This window comes from Halichoerus grypus, chromosome 13 (assembly GCF_964656455.1).
Source record: "Halichoerus grypus chromosome 13, mHalGry1.hap1.1, whole genome shotgun sequence".
NCBI lineage: Eukaryota > Metazoa > Chordata > Mammalia > Carnivora > Phocidae > Halichoerus > Halichoerus grypus.
Genome location: NC_135724.1, coordinates 61,363,073 through 61,376,479, shown reverse-complemented (window position 1 = coordinate 61,376,479; position 13,407 = coordinate 61,363,073). Strand labels below are relative to the sequence as shown.

General features: G+C 44.5%; 1 long non-coding RNA gene across 1 annotated transcript; it reads left to right on the top strand.

Annotated features, from left to right (window-relative positions):
* Positions 1–2,610: 2,610 nt before the first annotated feature.
* LOC144379790 (uncharacterized) lies at positions 2,611–3,265 on the top strand. The gene is made up of 2 exons (XR_013443170.1): positions 2,611–2,819; positions 2,937–3,265. It is a non-coding gene; the product is annotated as an uncharacterized LOC144379790 (long non-coding RNA).
* Positions 3,266–13,407: the final 10,142 nt, after the last annotated feature.

The following is a 13,407-nucleotide window of genomic DNA, read 5'->3' as shown; positions in this document are numbered from 1 at the left end:
TTTTAAGGGGGACAAAAAGCACTTGCCCTCTCTCTTAATGCAATAATGTTAAATTCCCAGTAGGACATAAACCACATGTTGGTGTTATGGATAAATTCTGAACAGCATTCGAGGGTAAGTGTTTAATTATACTTGGCGTGGCTACACCTTTTTACTCACAAGACAGGAAATCCCCCAACTATTAACTGCACTCGACCTCAACACACCGAATGAGAGCCTTTCTGGCTGCTCTTTCTGGGATGGTCAGAGCCAATGTCATTTCTAGGGCAACAGTAGCACCTGAATCCAAAGCCTTATTATGTGGTTCCCTGTGGTTAGAGGCCAGGGGGACAACCCCTCCAATACCCTCAATGACACTAAATAAAAGAAGTAAACCTTTTCCAGGCCAAGCCCCACAGTCTCTGCCTGGGAGAGTTCAAGGCAGTTTGGTAAATGGGATGAACTGCTCCAGGCTTTCTCCCAGATGTCCTGAAATTCTTACTGGAGGTAACTGTGGTGTCTGAGTGGCAGGCAGAGGTAGCAATTATGGGCCAGCCTCAGACAGAAGTGAAGTAGCTAGAACACTGTGCCCCAACTTCTTTTTAACACATGCTGCCTGTAAATGAGTCAATATCTCATACTCTCTTTTAAGGTTTATTAAATATCAAAACAAAAACCCAGATGAGCTGTTAGACACCATTTGACTAGCTCTCCTTGAGAAATACTGTGCTGGAATCTCTAGCTCTTTCCTTATTTAATGATTTGCACTTCATCTATCTGTTCTCAACATCCACCCATCTATACTATACCCATTTATTCATTCAGCAAATATTTATTAAGTGCTTAATTGCCTGCTAAGCTGGGTACTAGGCTTTAGAGAGATGAAGTAGAATAAATCATGATCCTTGCTCTAGAGGAAGATAAACAGAGACAATCTTATGAAACTGTAGTAAATTCTCTAGTAAGGTGCATGCTGGGTAAGAGCCAGGACCCACACTTGTCCCAAAGGCAGTGGGATGGAGTGTCGGGGAAGATTTCCCCAAAAGAACGAAAGCCTTGTCCTTCTCTCCACATCCTATTCAAACCTACTCAGCAACCCTTCATTCAGACAAAAATAAAAATCATAAACTCTCACAAGCTTTGCAAATCTTAAGCATCTTGATTGTTTAGTCCAATTTACAATGCAGAAAATTGAGGTCTGTAAAGATCAGCCACTGGTCCGCGGTCACACAGGTGCTTAGCAGCACAGAGGTTGTACTCAACAACCACTTTGAGTGCTTCTCCTTCCAGGTACTGATTTCTGCATAACAAACAACCCCAGAACAACAGCAATCAGCAACCCTTTATTACACTCATGAATCTGCCCTCTGGCTGGGCCTGGCAGGGACAGCTTGCTCTAATCTGTGAGGCACTGGCTGGAGTGAGTCCACAGAGCTAGAGGATCACTTCCTGTGCTTGCTATGGGCTGGGAGCCCAGCCTTGGCTCCTCTGCTCCTGGGCCTCTCCTCAGGGCTTCTTGGGCTTCCTCACAGCATGGCAGCTGATTCCAAAAGCAAGTGTTTGAAAGGCAAGAAGTGAAAGCTGCCAATTTCTTAAGGCCTCGTCCCAGAAACTGGCACAGCGTAGTTTCTGCCATGTTTTCTTTGGTCAAAATCCAAGACAGTGAGGACATAGACCTCACCTCTCAATGGGAGGAATGGCAAAGGATTTTTGGCCATCTCGAATTCACTACATCTGCCTAAGTGATTTTGCATTTTGATGGGCTTCAAAGACTTAATGAAAAGAAATAAAAACTAAGTGCAAGGATAAGGGGAGGGGCATGCCAGTGGCCTTTGGCACTTGTGCTGCAGGCTGCTGCAAGCTCCTTTGGGTGGCTTCTCAGGTGTCAGCCAGCTAATGAAGGCCAAGGGGGAAGAAGCAGAAAAAGATGGGGTTTTCCGGTCAATGAAGTTACCCACACAGCCCTCAGAGCCATGGTACCCTACTTTGCTGCATATTAGAATAACGTAAGAGCCTTCAAAAAAATGTAGATTCCCACTGCCACCTCAGATCACAATTCCCAGAGGAGGTCAGAAGTTTTTTTTTTTTTAAAGATGTTTTTATTTGTCTATTTGACAGAGAGAGAGAGCACAAGCAGGCAGAGTAGCAGGTAGATGGAGAGGGAGAAGCAGGCTCCCCGCTGAGCAGGGATCCCGATGCCGGGCTTGATCCCAGGACCCTGAGATCATGACCTGAGCCGAAGGCAGTTGCTTAACCAACTGAGCCATCCAGGCACCCCCAGAAGTTATTTTTAAGAAAGTCCCCCAGGTGATGGGAGGCAGATCTGTGGCCAGCACCTGTTTGCAAATCCAGATATTGGAACTGCTCCCAGAATTGCTGGCACTTGGTTGAGTGAGAGCCCTGCGTGTTTTTATTGATGTGTTTAAAATGATGAAACTGAGGTCCCTCTCCTCTCCCCCAATTATGAATTCTACTTTGGCTGTGAAAAATAGTCCTAAGATAAGATAAAGAACTGAGGGAAATGTATGGTTCTTCCTGGTCCAAGAGCTCTGCACTGGGACACACCAAGACATTGAGGCCAAAATCAAAACCCAGAGGACAGGGAGGAGAGACCTGGCTCACTTTGGGATTCCAGCATAATTGTTTTGAAATTCATTCATGTAGTTGCATGAATCAATAATTCATTCTTTTCTATTGCTGAGCAGTGTTCAATCGTATGAATAGACAACAATTTGTGAACCCATTTCAGCTGTGAGTGGTGTTGGGGATATAAAGCAATCGGACCTCCCCAAAAAGACCCCTCCATACCAACAGAAGAATAGAGAACACACTATTATTGAGTAAGTATTAATAAGTTTATATGCATGTAAGGCAGCCCAAAAGTGACTGCAAAGTTTGGGGAAAATCTGACACATTTTATGCAGCAAAGAAAAACAATCATTTCTCTTATCTTCCAGAGACTAAACCACTGCCTGTTGCCACATTTCTTGTGAGGGAGGTTTGAGCTAATTCCTGAGCGCCGTCTGCTTGGCCAGGCCAGAGAAATACCTTTACTTGCAGCACTGGAGACCGGGCTCACTCTCTAGAGACATGTACCTCTATTCCAAACAGAGCAAGGACTCAGATTCACTACCCCTCCAAGAAAACACTCTAAAAAGAACAGAAAGGGAAAATGGTCTCTTTGTCCTTTATCAAAAGGAGAAAATAATTTTCATCTACCCTTACGATGAATATTTGGGTTGTTTCCTCTTTGGTTTATTTCAAATAAAGCTGCTGTGAACATTCACTTATGGAATCTATGTTTTTGTTTCTCTTGAGTAAAGACTTACAAGTGGAAAGGCAGGGCTGGGTTATAAAGTGGGCATATGTTTAACTTAAAAGAAACTGTCAATATGTTTTCCAAAGTGGCTGAACCATTTTACATTGTCACCAGCAGTGTATGAAAGTTCCAGTGGCTCCACATCCTCACCAACACTTGGCAGGCTCCATATTTTTAAATGTTGCCAATCCAATGAGTGCATAGTGGTATTTTGTCGTACATTTCATTTTTCTTTCCCTGATACAAATTACATTGAGCACAGCTTCCTGTGCTTACTAGACATCTGTGTATCTTTTGTAAGTGTCCAAATCTTTTGCCCACTTTTTCGATGGGTTGTTTGTAATTGAGCTGTACACAAGTTCTTAATGTACTCTTTTTTTTAAAGATTGTATTTATTTATTTATTTGAGAGAGAGAGCACAAGTTGGGGGATGGGGCAGAGGGAGAGGGACAAGCAGACTCCCCACTGAGCAGGGAGCCCAAGGCAGGGCTCCATCCCAGGACCCTGGGATCATGACCGGAGCCGAAGGCAGATGCTTAACCGACTGAGCCACCCAGGTGCCCCCTACTGTATTCTCTATATAAATCCTCCCGGTCTAGGGGCGCCTGGGTGGCTCAGTTGGTTAAGCGACTGCCTTCAGCTCAGGTCATGATCCTGGAGTCCCGGGATCAAGTCCCGCATCGGGCTCCCTGCTCAGCGGGGAGTCTGCTTCTCCCTCTGACCCTCCCCCTGCTCGTGCTCTCTCTCTCTGTCTCATTCTCTCTCTCAAATAAATAAATAAATAATCTTTAAAAAAATAAAAAAATAAAAAAAAAATAAATCCTCCCGGTCTGAAGCTTGCTCTTTCACATTCTTATGGTATCTTTGGGAAAAAAATTAATTTTGATGAAATCTAATTAACAAAAAGTAAAACTTATCTCAGACTACTGGCCTCCAGAACTGTGACAGAACACACATTTCTGTTGGTTTAGGTCACCAGGTTTGTGGTGATTTTTACAGCAGCCCTGGGAAACGAATCCACCCATTAGGCTGTTTTGGGTCTGTCCTTGGCACCGGTGGCTCGGGGGTTAGGCTGAAAAGTGTGTGGCTGTATACACAGAATTAGGGGAGCTTCTGTCTTGGTTTCTCCCTCTGGGATGATCTGCACCCTTTTTCGTCTACAGGGCCCCTTTTCCTAGTTCCTCTGACAATAAAGATGGAGTTTCTATTAAAGCTTTCTGCATTCCATGATGGGGACCCCCTCTTGTGTGGCATTATTTTTCCAAGTTTGTCTCTTCTCCACTATCTACCCGCTTCTGTTTACTTTTCAAACTGCTTAATAGTTGTTTTTGTGGGTTGCCCAGAGCTTTTAGTTATAATTAGTGAGTGGGAAGGGGCATAGGGGGCTTGTCTGCACGGTGGCCCAGGAGGCCCACCAAGACCCAACATCTTGCTGTGCAACATTTGAGACGGCCTGCCCAGAACAAACCCTTGTATCAAGCCTGTCTTGAAATTCTTAGCTTGGGAGAAGTGGAAAGCAAGTGCAGAAAATGTCAGATTCAACTCATACATTTCACGGGTAATTATAAGCCCATTGCCATTTGTATCAATAACCAGAGTACAAAATCAATTCTGCTCACAATTAGCTAGTTAAGAAAATAGACCATTCTGGAGTAAGGAGGAACGGCTAACCTTTAATGATGACTCACCCCAGGCAGGGTGCTTGGTGCTAAAGATGGGAACAAAGTTAGGCTATGGGGTCCTCCCAAGAGGGGCTGAGGATGGGAAGACAAACAAGTTAGCATGGATCTCCTGTGAAGAGAAGTGGTACGCGGGAAGTGGTCCAGAAACACAGAAGAGGGAGAAATGAATTTTTATGGCATTTGGGGGAAAAATCCATAGTGAGGTGACATTGGATCTGAACTTTACAGATGTTCAGATTCCAACAAAGGGAGTGTCAGCCAGGGCATTCCAGGTGGGAAGCACAGGCATGGTACCAGAGGGACGGCAGTCTGGTGTGATGAGAACCAGGGTGAGGTAGGAATGCCACACAGACCCACAAAATGCCTGGCCGCAAAGAGGCAATGGTCAGAGTTCAACGGCAACCACCATTTGACTGATGGGGCCAGAGTCATAGCAAGGTGCCATGTGAGTCAGGGAAGGGACAGGACCTGCTCTTCTTTTCCTTTCATACTGGGATCGCAAATGGCAGGGAGTGAGCCTGGCTTTATTATGACAGAGGAAACAAGAGGTGTACGCAACTGAACTCGGGATCCATTGCTGTCTTTCTCTTCCCTCCTCTCTCATTTCCTATTTCCTAAGTCTTTCAGCCCAGTAAGCTGGGGCAGGGGTTCTGGCATGTGCAATCCATCCCCAGGGGAACAGTCTCTCTCTGACAAAGAGAAAATGGCATGTCAGGCGCCCAAGTGCCAGCTGATGTTTCAAAATAACAGTAAAAAGTGTTTTATGGCAACCCTCCAAGGTCCGGACAAGCCTCGGGTCTGGGCTGATGAATGCATCAGACGCAGGGTGAAAACACCCAGCTGTGTCCTCCACGGGCCTTGTTCTCGGGCAGCCCTCTCAGCAAAGGGATGGCCTTGCTGGCATGTCCTCAAACATAATAACAGCCCACAACATGCTGTCATATGTTCTGACAAAGAGGGGGAAGCTATTTAAATGTTCTAGAACTTTAATCTTTTGGTTCCTCCCACCCACCCAAAAAAAAAGTTATCATTTTGCAAATAATCCTGACTTTGGTGGTTTCCAACCGGAACAAGCAGTTCAAGCCCACAGGGACTAGAGGCTGAGAGCCATTGCAATCTCATGTGCAAGAAAATGAAAGAGTAAAGGTTATTAACCATTGCTTCTAGCAGATTGGTGATATGTATACTGCTTGAAACCCACTTCAGTAAACTACAATAAAACAAGAAAGCCTCCTGGGAGACTCATGTACAATTAAAATTGAAATTAGGCACTTTGGAGAGACTGATTTTGATGTTTTCTGTGGAAGTCTGCTTCTACAGTAAAAGTTGGATAGCAAATGCCCAGGATCATCATCTAATGGCATAGCTGGCTAGAGTGAAGTTTCATCTCAAAGAGAAATGTTTGTGCTGTCATTCCTGGACTCCCGTTAGGGACTGACTGTGTCCCCCGCCCTCCCCAAAATTCATACGCCCAAACCCTACTCCTCGATGTGATGGATTTGGGGACATGACTAGGGTAAGATGAGGTCTGAGGGTGGAGCCCTCATGATGGGATTAGTGCCCTTAGAAGAGTCACAGGGCAGCTAGCTTCTTATCTCTGCTCTCCAGCATGTGAGGACACAAGGAGAAGTCAGCATCTGCAACCCGGAAGAAGGTCCTCATCAGAACCCAAAGACGGGGGCGCCTGGGGTGCTCAGTCATTACGCATCTGCCTTTGGCTCGGGTCATGGTCCCAGGGCACTGGAATCGAGCCCCGCATCGGGCTCCCTGCCCTGCAGGAAGCCTGTTTCTCCCTCTCCCACTCCCCCTGCTTGTGTTCCCTCTCTCGCTGTGTCTCTCTCTGTCAAATAAATAAAAATCTTAAAAAAAAAAAAAAAAGAACCCAAAGATGGCTGGCACCCTGATCTAGGACTTCCAGCCTCCAGGACTGTGAGAAATAAGTGTCTGGTGTTTATAAGTCGCCCAGTCCACGGCAGTCTATTAGAGCAGCCGGAACTGACTAAGACACACCCTCAGGGCAGCTTTCATCTATAGGGTCCTCAGAGACCTAAGCCATGTTCCACAGTAACAGCCTTTACAAGTGCTTCATCCTCTTCTTTTCTGCCCACAAGTAACCCTACCCCAGGTCTGTCTCTGCGTTAGGGTCTAGTGGTGCCTGCAGCAGCCAGGATTCCATCCTAGCTAACCCACGCCCCCACTTTCCTCCCTGCTCCCCTCCCCCCCGACCCCTCCTCCACCACACACACGCCTGTTCCGCAAGGGGAAGGCGGCATCCCGTCATCCACCTGCTCAGTCGAGGCCTGGCCTCCAGTGCCCGGCTTCCATTCTCTCCTTCCACCAACTTTCTCGAGCTTGGGCTCTGTGTGGAAGACGCACAAGAGGATAAGATCATGGTCCTGTCCTTAAAGACCCCATGGTCAGATGAGGAGAAAGCCACCCCCACTCTCACCACAGCTCCTATGAACGCAACAACTCCTGTGAACCAGGTATGGAAGAACAAATCCAGCACAAACGGAGGTGGTGGGGGGAGCCGGGAGACGGGGCAAGGTGAGCTGTGCGCTGCATTCTGCACCATGAGTAGTATCTTACCTGGTAAGAAGGCCTGCCGGGAGAGGACGCAGGCATGGGCAAAGCTCAGAGAAAGTCTACGATCCGGAAGTGGTGAACAACCGGGTCCAAGAGATGATGCTCCAAAGGGCTGAGTAACAGAGGATGGCTAGAAAGGCCTGCAGAGGCTGGATCCTGCCACGGTGAGGGGCTTGTTCTTCATCCGTGGGCAGTGGGGAGCCATAGAGGCTTTGTAAACAGGAAGGTGATAGACACCGCTAGGGACAGTGCGGACTGAAGAAGGGAGGGATTTGGAGGAAGGAGGGCAGCTCGAGCCTCCTTCCTCCCCCTCCTTCCTTCCTCGTGCCTAAACTGCATCCAGACAAACAGCTCTCTCCACTCTCCCCCTCCTTGTCCCTGAAGCTACACCCCTACACTTTGAGGACAGCTTCCTGCAGAGTCCTTATACACTTCAACTAACTCCCTAAAACATGACCACATCTGTCCCCTGTATGGAACCTTCTGCAACCCAGGTCAACATCACCTTACCCCTGTTTTCTCCATCTATAAAGCCAAGGGGTAACTGGCATGGCCATCTTACCATAGAGGGCGAGGGCCCTGTGGCATGTCCAGGAAACAGAGATGAACTGATGGGACATCAGCAAACGCGGGTCAGAGTAGGTGGCCTGAATGGCAAAGCCGAGAAGCTCCTTTGAGCTGGCAAATTGTTCCAAGGCCAAGCACTCTGATCCAGGTTCTTCCTGAGATGTGTTATTTCGCCATCACAACCCGAATGTGAAGGCGCTAGTGGCCCCATCTTATGGGCCAGGAGGCAGAAGCACAGACTGCAGGGCTCCCAGGTCAGATCCCCGCAAGTGAAGGCGTGGAGACTCAGCTGTCCCAAAGCCAGGATCTTCATCCCGATAGCCATCCACTCCTCCAGCATCAAACAAGAACGTGTCTCCCTTTCTTCTTGCAGGTTCACATCAGCCCAGGGGAGTTCTGGCCCAGGATGGCATGGCCTCAGTCTCTTGTCTGCACCCAGCTGCAGAGTCATGGGGTAATAGAATTTTGCAGCAACAAGGAATTCAGCTCTCTCGTGACTGTGAAAGTGACTTTGCCAGGGTCACGTGCTAGTAAGAGTCAGGAGTGGCAACAAAATCTGGGCACCCCACTTTATTCCTAACTCAAGACTTTCTGGGGGTCATCTCCTCTAGGCTGTGACACTGCATTTCTTTGTCCTCCTTTTCTAAAGTGGCTTCCTGAGTTTCTGCTGGTGTTTGGAAAATAAACTTCAAGAGTCAACACCACCTCCATCTACCCCCTGAAAAATGATTTTTTGCTGGTCTATTTCTGAGACCTCATACAATTTCCATTGACCATCTTCTAACTATCAAGGTTACACCTGAAACTTTGAATAGTCCTAAAACTTTTTATGGCTGTTTATAACACACCTTCTACATGAGTATTTTTAAGTGACTTAGACTTTAGCTATAACATTTGTTTGATGAAAATGATTATAAAAGGTGCTCTATGTCAAAAAATGAAACCTCTTATTTATTCTAAATGCAAAATTTCAGGAAAGTGTCCTAGAACCTTAAAAAAAATTCCTAGTGACATTTATGCAGGAAAATCATAAAGCAGGAGAACTATACTAAGTTCATATTAAAACCATTTAGATATTTGTGTAGAGCCATCAAAAATTGTTTCATTGCCTCTCAGATTTTGAAAGATTCTACTTCATTGGAAGGCAATCGATCCTATTGAATATATAACTCCTAATTTAATTAATTGATGCTGATAACCACTGATCTATTTATCTTGGAAAGGAGATCAGAAAGCCTATATATAGGCTCTATATACATGTAAGAGTGCACAGAATTTTCTAGACCCAACCTTAGCTCAAGGTTTCTGAGATGATTTTAATTATTATTTTAAGTTTTTCTACAGCTACTTTTTTGAGAAGGAAGAGAGATGACCCTTTTTATCAATCAAGACAGCTTTTATCACCATCCTTGAGATGGTGGCACTTTTCTCTTGCTTCCCATGTGCTGAGGGCTAACTCCAGTTGATGGAACTCCGAGAATAACCACACTGTTTTTTCTCCAACATCCTTGCTGTATTACAATGTTTATTCTGCTAGAAATCACCTGTCATATACTCAATTAATTGGAGTTAGAAATAGGAAGTAAATAGTTAAGACTTAAAACCCTCCAGCAGAAAGGTGGAAGAACCAAACAGGTTCATCTCTCTAAACAGGATTATTTCATGCTTGTTTTATGCTTTGTAAGTGGCTTTGGAGTTAATATGTGTTTTCTGGTGGGTGATATGTGGGGTTGACTAAAATATTTGAGAATTTGAGGCATAGTTTTACCTTAGAGCAAACATACACACAAAATAACTCAGTTCAGTACCTTTCTTGGTTTTACCAGTCATCCTTTGATAAAAGGCACATAATTTGCAATTATTTCTGAATGACTATGGAACATATAGAAACTGAGAAAGTCAGTTGTAAGGAACAACAACAACAAAAATAATCATTATTGTAGAATTCTTGAGGTATATGTGAAAATAGTCCATAGAAACATTTGATGAATTAGTATCCGTTGCAATAGATTTTAATACTCTACAGTATTCTAACAAAATCACTGGCCAGTTAAAATCTTCAAAACTCTTCATTGAAACATAAAAATGGAAACCTCAGTTCCAAAAAGTTAGATCTAAAAGAATTACTGTCATTGAATGGCATTTTGCCGCTCTAAGTATGAACAATGGTCACCAGTCTAGTAAATTTTGTTTAATGAGGATCTTCATTTTGAATATATTTGGTGGTTACTAAACTTTAATTTGAAGAATAATTTTTTAAGTGTTAAGAATAAGAAAGTTTAAAAGTAATCTGAAAATAGTGGTTTTCTGTTTTCCAAAAGAAGAGCTACACACACATATTTATAATATATATATACACCATATGTAATATATACATATATACACACATGTAGAGAATATATAAATTAATGTTTCCTCTGATGATTAGGAAATGTTCTCATTAGTGACAGCAAAAGGCATTCTCAATTCTGAATTAAAGGTACATATTTCTCAGAAAACTTTCAGAGGATTTGAAGCGAGTCTGCTTTAATCATGAATTCATGGACTCATTCATTCATTCATTCAACTATTCATGAATAACAAGGGTCTTGGCTTTCTTAGTTCAGTCTCAGTTTAACAAAGCCCATCAAGGCAGTTTTATTATAGACCCCTGGATAAAGAAGACACCATCTGACCTTGAACACTGAAATCCTGGGATTCCGAGTAGGCATACCTGATAGGAAGGCACAACTTCCTCACTGCTTCAGCTAAAGGGGTTGTGTTGCTCTCTGGGCTGCCACATGTTAGGGACAGAGGTAAAAGGATGGCTTCAGGAAACCCTGCAACAGGGTCTAGAAAAAATTATCATGAGAGGAAGAAGGAGAAACCATTTCAACAAGACAGAATAGAATGTGTAAAGGGATTCAGTATGAGAGAAGGACTCATTGGATAAGAGCCAGCGTGCAAAGCAGTCTGGATGCCATGTCTGAGAGTGGGGTCTCCCCACAAAGGGGCTGGTCTCAGCCTTGGGTCAGTGACACTGAGAACCACACGTCCCTGTGATGGTGGCAATGCATGGAGGGCAGATTGAAGGAGGACTGGAAGCAGGACAGCAAAAACAAGTATGGTAGGAAGAGCCTCGCCCTGGTGCCTCTTCCTGGTTGTAAAGCTGATTTCAATATTTTGGATTTTCTTCTTTTTTCTTTTTTTTCTTTTCTTTTCTTTCCTTCCTTCCTTCCTTCCTTCCTTCCTTCCTTCCTTCCTTTTTTCCTTCCTTCCTTCCTTCGTTCCTTCCTTCCTTCCTTCGTTCCTTCCTTCCTTCCTTCGTTCCTTCCTTCCTTTCTTTCTTTTCTTTCTTTCTTTCTTTCTTTCTCTCTTTCTTCATGTGGTAGGATGGGAATAAGAGGTTGAAGCTGAGAGCCTGGCCCAAGATGAAAACCATTATCTTCACTGGTGAGTCTGGAAAGGTTGGACACAGAGGAGATCCCAACTCCTTCCTCCCCTCACATCCATGGTTTGTGTCTATGAGTCTAGAAAGTGCCAGACTCCAGTTCAGTTCTGTTAAGAAAAAAGCACAGAGCATAAAAGATGATGACATCTGGACTTCAGAATACGCCTTGGATCTGAGGCTATTCAGAAACATGTTGTTGGCTCCATACAGAGTTGTTGTGGCTATATCAGATGAGCTGGAGAAGCCAGGCATCTATGCAGATAGAACTGAAGTGCAGTGTGGTCTGTGTCGCTCATATCACCTTTTCTTTCTTCCCTGTTTTCTTCCATGTGGCTTCAGTAGTCAAACTGAAAGGGTATGGGTTTTGTGTCTCCACTAAACCAAGTGAAATAATTGCTGTCATGATTATAGTTCCCAAAGGATTTCTCAGACTGGACATTTTTAAACCATTATGTATGAAAGGAAATCCAGTTGGTTGGTCGGTTTTTAAATTTTCTATGTGCCCTTACTGAGTGCTGCGTACTTTATTACAGTTTTTTGTTTGTTTCCAAAGAACGCTTAGAGCTCTGGATAGAAAGAGACAAAAGAATAAGAGCAGAAAAGCAACCGTATGGCTTCTCGGGCTCACACCATGGTGGTTACTTCTTCATCCTGTTCTTGGACTAAAAGTCAGTCAGTTGGGTGAAAGTCTTCTTCATGGACTGTCAGTGGTTTGTGACAGTCCAGGATGATAGGAATGCCCCTGGCAATCTTCATTCACTGGATGAGCCGACTGGTCCCACCATTTTGTTTGCCATTGTTGGAATCCATCCTACTGTCCTCTCATAGGGGTGACATCTCCCAGCAAACAGAAATGGCAGCTAACAGCATCAGATATTCTGACCCCTGACACTTCTACATGTCTACATTGCCCTCCATTTAGCAAAGAGTTGTTGGGGGGGGAGGGCAGGGGTGAGACAATTCCTACTTTCAGAAGACTCTTGTTTCCTAGCACGGCTCCACACTGGCATTCATGCATGCAAACAGCAAATGTGTCAGAAACACCAACTGAACACCTTACAACTGGGTGCTGGTAAGATGTCTGTGAATGAAGCCCCAGCCCGTGCTTTGGGTGGTAGCCATGCAGACACACACCAAGGAATCTAGCCATCATGGAGGCATGAAATAAGTGTGGGGGTTGCCTAGGGGAGGCAGAGACTGATTCTGCCAGGAGAGTATTGAACCATAACAAATCAGGCAACGGTTTGGGGTTTGTTTTTTTAATCCTCTAAATTTAAGACTGTATGAGCAACAAGCTGGAAAACTCAGGATAAGCCTTCTGGTACCCACCCAGGCAGAATTAATCCAAGGGTCTTCTCTCTTAGCACTTTGTTCTTCTCATTAAATACAGCCCTATCACTTTGTGTAATAATAGGAAGCTGGTTATATGCCTGTCTCCCCCCATTCCTGCCTCACAAGACCGAACTCCTGGTTGGTCTTTAATGTCTATTGGTATGAAATGAATGAGCAAGTGAACAAAGCTGCTGCTACCTGTTTCCTCTGGGTTTCTCTCCATACATGGGGTGGAAGGAACTGAAAACTGTTTTCATATGTTTAAGTCAGCCTCTTTCCTCCAGAAGCTCAGAGACTAAGTCTGAGTCTTGCATTTCTTCTTTATTTCCCAATTATAATTCATTACAATAAAGCAAGGCACTATGAGATTATTTCATAAATTTTGGCAATTTGATGGACAGTTGGAATGGACAAGGATGCTAGTCTTCTACCCACTGGAATACAAACAGAAAATGCATATCAAATAGAAGCTTGAAATAAGTGTTTGAGATATATGAATATAGGTTTCTTTA